An 8,079-nucleotide genomic window follows, 5' to 3' on the forward strand; every position below is an offset into this window, starting at 1 on the left:
AGGCTAAGTTAGGTAGATAGAATCAAATCCTTATCCACAACTGGATGGAATTTGGCATAAAACAAAAGCTTATGACATATGCACCGAGCATCATTTAGTGCCTATGACGATCGAGAGATAGACAAGTGCCTTGGTGGGAGGGTCATGATACATATGCCATACCAAAGGCCCACTTATGCTGATGATGGTCAAAGCAACATCTGGTGACATTTGGCGATGGTGTCCAAGGCAACATCCCACTCTAAAGGTCATAATGGGCTAACATCTATTAATGGTGTTGGATGTAGTTGCCTACAACAACCAAGGGCCAAATGCCATTGATGGTGTTTGAGGTAACAACCCACACCGGGGCTAGTGTATGTCGACAAAGTTTGATGTAAGTGCCTGCACCAAGAGCGAACCCATCCCTATAACAAATACCAAAGGCATTTGGTTGTTGTTTACTTTGATGCTTGAGGGTGGATGTCATCACCCTACCGAATTGGTTGTAATGAAGAACACCATTCATCCCCAACCCTAGAGGGGTGCGATGTAAAAAAATAAAGTGAGAGGACTTTAGTGGGTGTGGAGGGGGAGGGACGAATCAAAGTGACAAAGGGTTAAATCTTAGTGAATCATGGCAACGAGGCTAGTCTACCACTTACAATATCCCATCACATATTTAAGTCATTTGTAAAGGATTCTACCTACCACTCAGTAGGAATTGAGATCCAAGAAAGCCCTCTCAGTTTGTCTACTGTGGGGGTTACACCTACGACATGTGCCCTTAGAGGCCATGAGCTGTTACTATGGGTTAGCAATTGAGTGACAAGCACGTGTATTCCTTGTAGCTTGGATTATGACTTAGAGGTGTTCAGTCATAATCCAACACAATGGTAGCTTCATGCCATTAGCATCTTAACCAAGCATGATGACCAATTGTGCAAATTAATGGTTCCTCTTGTACTAGGTTGAATTACTATTGTGACACTGCCATCAGTAAGGTAAAACTAACCTATCTCATGATGGTTTAAACCCAACTCACGTTTCCTATTTGTGGGTGAACAATCTAACACTCGATGAATTCTACTTCACAATGATAAGAAGAGCCAACATTAAAGGATCAAAAAGCAATGTCGCTATGACCACTTAGCTACCATAAGCCAGTTATCCCTATGGTAACTTTTCTAGCACCTCTAGCTTAGAATTTCAAAAGTCTAAAGGATCGATAGGCCACACTTTCATGGTTCATATTTATACTAAAAATCAAAATCAAATGAGCTTTTACCTTTTTGTTGCACATAAGATTTCTATTCTCGTTGAACTCATCTTAGGACACCTTCGTTATCTTTTAGCAGATGTGCCACCCTAGCCAAACTCTTTATCGACAATGTCTTCTGCACAGATCAACCAATTGAGGTTGGTCTTGGGTATAAAAGAAGGGGGTCATACCCTACATTCAATTCATGGAATAAGTAAAATAACATTAAAAGTAGTAGTAATTCAATTTTGCTTGAGGACTTCCACTTATCCTACACTTTTCATGTCATTTCACAAAGTCAGACTAAAGTCAAGCTCAACAGGGTTTTCTTACCCTGTTGATTCTATCAAGCCTATTCCCTTGGCTATGGTTTTATTGGATAATAGATAGGGATAGTGGGAATCTTATTAATCCATTCATGTGCATCACTAATTAGATGATGAGGCATTTAGCTACCTTAAGAGACTCATAGTTACTTTCGCTATTTTCTCTTGCTTGGTTGAATTTATTCACATTGACATTTAAAGCACTAAGCAAAAATCACATTATGTGACCATCCATAGGGACCATCTAATGCTTTGTTTTAACTAAATAGTCAGATTTTTTTTGTCCGTACTAGTTTTAAGTTGACTATTTATTACTCAGAAAAGGCCCCCAAAAGAGCTGTTCCAAGTCCATCCCCAGTCGACACGTGATGACTTGCTCTAGCTAGGCCGTTTTAAGGGTGAAAAGGCCATTAAACAAAAAAGATAACTCTTCCCAAAGCCTCTGTCGACATCTTTGGACTCCTTAATGTTGCCATCAGCTGTAGCATCCTAGTTCAAGAAATTTTACCTGATTCCCTTTAAAACTCGTGCTTTATGTGCTATCAGATGGGCTTCCTCCATCTCTTGGGATGACTAACCCATGTGCAAGTACCATTCACATGGATTATTTCCCCTCTTCTGTCTTTAAAGTTTTCATTTGAATATTTGCTATTACCACTAAGATCTACACTGATAATCACTCTGCTCGTGTTTGTACCTTTAGTTTTACGATGACTGTCATGCCTTTCTACTCATTGTGGCCTAGCCCTTGCCCCGATATCTAGGTATAGGTTGCACACTTAAGCACCATCCATTTTTTAGGTTAGTTGATTCAGCAAGTGAGTTGTTACAAACTTCTTAGCAAATTTTGACTTCCATGACCACCATCCTACTGTCTTAATCAACTACCACTCTTTATGGGTTTTAGGTTAGTGCACAGTTGGGCATCATAATCTGGCTTTCTGTTCATCCCGTATCACTAATTCTTCTAACCAAAAATGGCCCACTTGGAGGTCTCAATTTCATGGAGTGGCTCAATAAAGCAATCATGCCATTCTACTCATTTCAAGTTTGAGAATAGGTTAAGGGTGTTGCGCCCTCAATGCCTCTAATCATTGGCTTAACCCGATAGAATTCACAATAGACTCTAGCTATCATGAGGAAAACTTCAGAGGAAACTAGCTACTAGACAATTCGATTAGTTTTTCACCCCTATACCCAAGTCAGACGAGTAATTTACACATTACTATTATTATGGGCTTTCACTAAAGTTTACTCTGGTTTGCCCCATTCAGGCATAGTTCACCATCTTTTAGGTCTCAACAAGCATCTTATACTCAAACCTTTCTTAAAAGATCAAGGTTGGTCAGAGGTGCACCTGTGAGGGATCTTGTAAATTAGCTTTTTTATGCCTTCTGAGCTTTCTAGCCTGTTGACTCACACACATATCAGAGCCATTCGTCCATGTTTCAAGATAGGCTGGATGGGAAGCTCACAGGCTAATGTTGGGAGCACATAGGTGCTAAAACATGTTGAGACAGAGCATACTACATTCCATGATTGTGATGATGACATCTCTATGGGCATATTGAAGCTTGGGCTTGGGCTGCTGCCATCAGCCAATCAGTGGACTAGTGAGATCTGACTGAGGCATATTGTTGACCGTCATCTGCTTCCTTTCCAACAATTTCAAGCACTCTTTAACTTTCTTTTCAAAGTCTTTTTCATCTTTCCTTCGTGGTACTTGTTTGCTATTAGTTTCTCACTTGAATTCAGCCTTGATGAAATTTACTGCTCGATTGGGGTTGTATTCCCAAATAACCTAACTTGCAGATAGTGCCTCATAGTGTAATGGGGTCCATACACAATTGGGCTTTCACCTTCTATGTGTACCTACTTTTAGAGGACTTGGGCTTGGTCCATCATTGAGGATGCTTTTTCATACTATAATTAGATGCTAAGGGTGACCAATTCTTAAGCTGGGCTCTTTTTGGTTCACTCACTATTACAAAGAGAATCCTGGTAAGTTTTTTTTCCTCCACTTATTGATATGCTTAAACTCAATGGGTAATCCCGCCTGACCTAGGGTCATGATGCAAGCAATGATCAAGTGATGCAAGAGGTTGATGAGGTCTGAATGGACAATGAGTGCACATTACTAGAGATGAGGCACACTGGGAGCTTTACCACTGATAGTGATGGTGCTTTCATTATAAGAGACTCACTTTTAGGCCAACCACAACTGACGAGACACATAAGGCTATCTTTCATCCCTTCACCTGGAGCCTAATGGGCAGGGGGTTAAAGGGGTCAATGATGCATGAAACCTAGGCAGGCCTACCCTTTGTGTAATGGCTTAAGGCACAACTTGCATTCAAGGACTCGAAGGTTCATAAGATTCTAAAATTCACACCAAGTATTGCATTTCATTTGTTTTTCATCGATATGAAAGTTGAGATATCCATTGCCAAGAGTTGTTTTGATTTTTCATAACAAAAAGAGTCACAGTGCCTCCACGCACGCAGCTCGAATAGGATAGTGACTATACACAAACTTTTTTCATTCTAGTTCCTTGATGTGATTCATGTGGGGGGTTCATTATTCGACCTTAAGTAATGATACTGATCATTTCATCAGCTCAAGAAGAGGAACAAAGTGAATGTCACCCCTTTGGTGTTTCATTAATGTATTCATAGGTTGTTCATTGAGTTAGTTTTTATAATGATCCTTTCATAGGTTCACCTATGAAAACCTTTTTACAACTTCTTTTTTCTTGTAAATGATAAGGTTTAATGGACTTCTCATGATGTCACAGGTAGCGAACCATCAATGTTGCTATAATCTAAACACTTCATCAGACCATTCACTTGGTAGGAGTAATGGATGGTGTGTATAAAGGGAAAGACGTAGTCAACGTGAGCTAATGACTCACACTTTACAATGATCTATCCCTATCATAGACCAATAATTGCCTCAAAATTCCTCGACCTAGGTAGCCATAGTCCCTCTAAGAAGCTAGCCATGAAGGATCACCTCCATATAGCTAGTTAGTAGGTTAAGGTCTCATTCGTTAATGGAATTAAGTAGACACCCACTAAGAACAACCATGCACCACCACCCATCAAATCAAGAAAGAGCTCTCAGTTTGTCAATCCTTACTATGTCTGGACCTAGTAAGTTTCCCTGTGTTGAGTCAAATTAAGCCACAGGTTCCATTCCTAGTGGTGCCTTGCCATTAATTCTTTTAAGTTTTAGCCTTACGACCATACTTTCACTTGGAACCCAATGACTTTGATTTCTCATAAGGTGTTAGTAGAGACTTAAAAGTAACATTTATCAATCCCTGGTTAGATTATCTATTGTTGAGACTAGGATGATATCTGATCATTTTTTAGAACCCAACTTTTATTCTTGATTATTGAAAACATCCTTAGGAAATGCTTTCATAGTTGTTTGTCTTTCATAAATCCAAGAATTTCACCTCTAACTATGAAATATGAATGCCCTTGGCTATCCTTATTAATCATTTCTCTGATCCTAAAAGCTAGCACAATAGGATCAAAATCCTATTATGTTATCCCATGCTAATATATACAAGCATAAGCCTACTTTTAGCACTCTAATTTCTTCAAAAAAAACAACGTTAGAGGAACAACCCAACCAGTTAAGGCTAAGAGTGTATCACCAAAAATAGAGACAAGTAGACCATTGCTCATCGTGAAGCAGACTGAATAACCCAATTCTAGTTCTAACTATGAGCTTTTTAACTATAGGCTTCACTCCTAGTGGTGTTCTTTCAAAAATTCCTTTAAGTTTTCGCCTTGTGACCGTACTTCCTTTAGAACCTAAAGATTTTGATTTCTCATAAGGTGCCAATAGAGTCCTAAAAGTAATATCTATTGATCCCTGATCGACATCATTTATGGTTGAGACTATGATGCTATTTGATTATCTTTAAGCCCCTAACTTTGGTTCTTGATTAATGAAAACATCATTGGCAAATGCTTTCGTAGTTGTTCATCTTTCATAAATCCAAGAATTTCACCTTTGACAATGAAATGTGAATGCCTCTGATTGCCCCTATTAATCATTACTTCAATCTTGAAGGCCTACACAATAGGATTGAAATCTTATGATGCTATCCCATGTTAATGTGTACAAGCATAGACCTACTTTCAGCACTCTAATTTCTTCAAAGTAACAGCACCAAAGGAATGACCCAGCCAGTTAAGGCTAAGAGGAAAAGTAGACCAATGCTCACGGTGAGATGGACCAAATGACACAACCCTAATTCTAACTATGAGCTTTTTAACTACAACAACTTAAATATATGCTATTAGAGCTAGAATTACCATGGCTTCTAGCACTAGACTTGTCCTTCAATGAATCCTCGTTAAGGGATTTAGATTGTACTCATTCAAATTACCAAACTCATAAAGCTCGATATTGTTATTTATTGTCATTACCTCTTCATATTAGGATTGGGTAATTTATGTGCTTGCTGCATTCCTTGGATGTGGTAGCCATTTTTCAAGCTCCCTCTCCAGAATCAAACCTTAATTCTCTATCACTCATCACTATCGTGGCAGCCTAGTATCCTACCATCGAAACTTGATAGGGTAAAAATTTGAATAATGCGTCACCAATACAAAAGCTATGAGATCCGTTAGCTTATCATGAATCATTAAAGTAACTGGTAAAGCCTATGTTGATAGTTTCTCTAATAAATGCATCCTTTTTAGAAGTTAGAGTTTGTTACATGTATTAGCTTTAGAATTACTATGGTTATTCGAGTAGTAGATACCATCAAACAAACTCTAATCAATTTAATGAGCCATTCATAATTTCATAGTCTAAATTAGTTCATACTAATACATGCATGGCTTAATCTTTGAGATAAGCATATGACTACTAGCAAGATTAACCAAGTAGCATTCTTTCAAGATGTTGGCACTTATGGGCCTCAATGCACTAAGTAAGTAGCAGAGAGAGCCAACGTAGAGCACAAGCATCGTACGCATTGAGCACATAAAATGCATATCATTGGATGAACAAAGGCCAAAAGCTCACACCCACAAAATATTCCACATCTAAAAGCATAATTGAACACTAGTCCACCAATACAACCATGGAGGTTTGGGTGGCACACTTGAGACACGAGGCATGATTGAGGTCCGAACCATAGCCCTCAAAACATAAGATAGATGAGGGATGGCAAGACATCTGGTTTCCATTTATTTAGGTATATAGCATAAAATCCTGATTGTGCCCCTAAGGTACATGACCACGTGAAAGAGATTAAAGAGGATAGTGGGTCGATAGTTTGATGTGTTGAACATGGAGCATGCCAACATGCACAACCATAACACTATTCATATACCAATTGCATGTAAATGGTAGCATCCATGCACATCGATCCATAACCCACCCAATTAATTACTCGATAAGCGAGCAGAAGAAATGATGTATGAGGCCATGCCATAATCACTTGCCATGAGAAGTAAGGGCCATGTGACTGCCCTTGTCATCCAATAGGTAACAATGGCATAACACCATCAATGCTTGGTTTGGCTAGGACTACACGTGCAAACTCTACTATCACCACCCTACGAGGATGTTGCTCATTTCAAGGACTTGTTCCTAGGGTCATAGGTAGCATAAGCTACATGCATGGGCTTGGCTAGGCCAAGGCACTTTTCTAGTTAATGAGAAGGGACTATGAGATTGCCAAATACTCGAGAGACTTGGCCAGACGAAGCCCATGACTGTAGCTTCTACTTGTAACACCCCAAAAAGCCATTGCCCAATTCAATGATTTGGTTTAGGGTTTAGGTTGCATCAATCTTGGGCACAAGCTTAAGCTTAAGATAGTTGAGGCCCTGTCTATCATGCAGGCAGACTGGTTGAGGCCATAGGCATCTATGAGTCACTGAAGCAACCAATCGCTTGACAATATGGCTAGAAGGCATGCATGGCCTAGATTTTGCTCTAAGGATGTTGCCATGGATTTACACAATGACAAGCCCATCACACATACCTACTTCCCTTATGAGGGGAAAAAGAAGCCTGGACACCACTCCTTAAAAAGCATGAGAAATTTTACAGATATGCTAATAGAGACATGTGTTTGGAATGAGGATACCTTTTTCAAATACGCATATTCTACACCAAGGGTCCACAAGTACTAATGGTGGTCAAAGCATGTGCTCGCAGTAAGGCCTAGTATGTACTGATGGTGTTCGGGGCAACTACTTGCACCAAATGCCATTTTCTGCCAATGCTGATTGAGGTGTGTGCCTGTACCAAGGGCTAGCATATGCTAATGGTGGTCAAGGTGAGTGTCGATACTAAGGGTTAGCTTGTGTCGAGGGTGGTTGAGGTAAATGCCAAACCAAAGGCCAGCTTGTACCAATAATGGTTAAGGCACATGCCTGTAACATGTGCTAGCATGTGCTATTGATGATTGAGGCCTTGGCCAAACTTTAATTCTATGCCACGACACACATGTTGGGTTAAGGCATATGCTGGTGTCAC

General features: G+C 39.7%; 3 pseudogenes; all 3 read right to left on the reverse strand.

The window, feature by feature from the left end:
* Positions 1-578: 578 nt before the first annotated feature.
* Positions 579-3,636, reverse strand: LOC149516470 (25S ribosomal RNA; annotated as a pseudogene).
* A 230-nt stretch (positions 3,637-3,866) lies between these two features.
* Positions 3,867-4,021, reverse strand: LOC149516471 (5.8S ribosomal RNA; annotated as a pseudogene).
* Positions 4,022-4,264: 243 nt separating this feature from the next.
* LOC149516472 (18S ribosomal RNA) lies at positions 4,265-6,476 on the reverse strand (annotated as a pseudogene).
* Positions 6,477-8,079: the final 1,603 nt, after the last annotated feature.

The sequence above is a fragment of the Durio zibethinus genome, chromosome 10 (assembly GCF_047325235.1).
Source record: "Durio zibethinus cultivar Kanyao isolate XHJ-2024 chromosome 10, ASM4732523v1, whole genome shotgun sequence".
NCBI lineage: Eukaryota > Viridiplantae > Streptophyta > Magnoliopsida > Malvales > Malvaceae > Durio > Durio zibethinus.